The sequence below is a fragment of the Cherax quadricarinatus genome, chromosome 28 (genome assembly GCF_038502225.1).
Source record: "Cherax quadricarinatus isolate ZL_2023a chromosome 28, ASM3850222v1, whole genome shotgun sequence".
NCBI classification, from domain to species: Eukaryota; Metazoa; Arthropoda; class Malacostraca; order Decapoda; family Parastacidae; genus Cherax; species Cherax quadricarinatus.
This window is the reverse complement of record NC_091319.1, coordinates 17,192,027-17,194,009: the sequence shown is the minus strand read 5'-3', so window position 1 is coordinate 17,194,009 and position 1,983 is coordinate 17,192,027.

The following is a 1,983-nucleotide window of genomic DNA, read 5'->3' as shown; positions in this document are numbered from 1 at the left end:
GTTATGGTCCTTGAAAGTGAGATCCTCCGACATGATCACTCCCAGGTCTTTGACGTTGGTGTTTCGCTCTATTTTGTGGCCAGAATTTGTTTTGTACTCTGATGAAGATTTAATCTCCTCATGTTTACCATATCTGAGTAATTGAAATTTCTCATCGTTGAACTTCATATTGTTTTCTGCAGCCCACTGAAAGATTTGGTCGATGTCCGCCTGGAGCTTTGCAGTGTCTGCAATGGAAGACACTGTCATGCAGATTCGGGTGTCATCTGCAAAGGAAGACACGGTGCTGTGGCTGACATCCTTGTCTATGTCGGATATGAGGATGAGGAACAAGATGGGAGCGAGTACTGTGCCTTGTGGAACAGAGCTTTTCACCGTAGCTGCCTCGGACTTTACTCTGTTGACGACTACTCTCTGTGTTCTGTTAGTGAGGAAATTATAGATCCATCGACCGACTTTTCCTGTTATTCCTTTAGCACGCATTTTGTGCGCTATTACGCCATGGTCACACTTGTCGAAGGCTTTTGCAAAGTCTGTATATATTACATCTGCATTCTTTTTGTCTTCTAGTGCATTTAGGACCTTGTCGTAGTGATCCAATAGTTGAGACAGACAGGAGCGACCTGTTCTAAACCCATGTTGCCCTGGGTTGTGTAACTGATGGGTTTCTAGATGGGTGGTGATCTTGCTTCTTAGGACCCTTTCAAAGATTTTTATGATATGGGATGTTAGTGCTATTGGTCTGTAGTTCTTTGCTGTTGCTTTACTGCCCCCTTTGTGGAGTGGGGCTATGTCTGTTGTTTTTAGTAACTGTGGGACGACCCCCGTGTCCATGCTCCCTCTCCATAGGATGGAAAAGGCTCGTGATAGGGGCTTCTTGCAGTTCTTGATGAACACAGAGTTCCATGAGTCTGGCCCTGGGGCAGAGTGCATGGGCATGTCATTTATCGCCTGTTCGAAGTCATTTGGCGTCAGGATAACATCGGATAGGCTTGTGTTAATCAAATTTTGTGGCTCTCTCATAAAAAATTCATTTTGATCTTCGATTCTCAGTCTGGTTAGCGGCTTGCTAAAAACTGAGTCATATTGGGACTTGAGTAGCTCACTCATTTCCTTGCTGTCATCTGTGTAGGACCCATCTTGTTTAAGTAGGGGCCCAATACTGGACGTTGTTCTCGATTTTGATTTGGCATAGGAGAAGAAATATTTTGGGTTTCTTTCGATTTCATTTATGGCTTTTAGTTCTTCCCGCGATTCCTGACTCCTAAAGGATTCTTTTAGCTTAAGTTCGATGCTTGCTATTTCTCTGACCAGTGTCTCCCTACGCATTTCAGATATATTGACCTCTTTTAGCCGCTCTGTTATTCTTTTCCGTCGCCTGTAAAGGGAGCGCCTGTCTCTTTCTATTTTACATCTACTCCTCCTTTTTTTTAGAGGAATAAGCCTTGTGCTTACATCGAGTGCCACCGAGTTAATCTGTTCTAGGCATAAGTTGGGGTCTGTGTTGCTTAGTATATCTTCCCAGCTTATATCGGTTAGGACTTGGTTTACTTGGTCCCACTTTATGTTTTTGTTATTGAAGTTGAATTTGGTGAATGCTCCCTCGTGACTAATCTCATTATGTCGGTCTGGGGCTCCGCGCATACATGTCTGAACCTCAATTATGTTGTGATCTGAGTATATTGTTTTTGATATGGTGACATTTCTTATCAGATCATCATTGTTAGTGAAGATGAGGTCTAGTGTATTCTCCAGTCTAGTAGGCTCTATTATTTGCTGGTTTAAATTGAATTTTGTGCAGAGATTTAAAAGCTCGCGTGAGTGTGAGTTTTCATCAGAGCTGCCTCCTGGTGTTATTACTGCAACAATATTATTTGCTATATTCCTCCATTTTAGGTGCCTTAAGTTGAAATCCCCCAGGAGCAAGATGTTGGGTGCAGGAGCTGGAAGATTTTCCAGACAGTGGTCAATTTTTAACAGCTG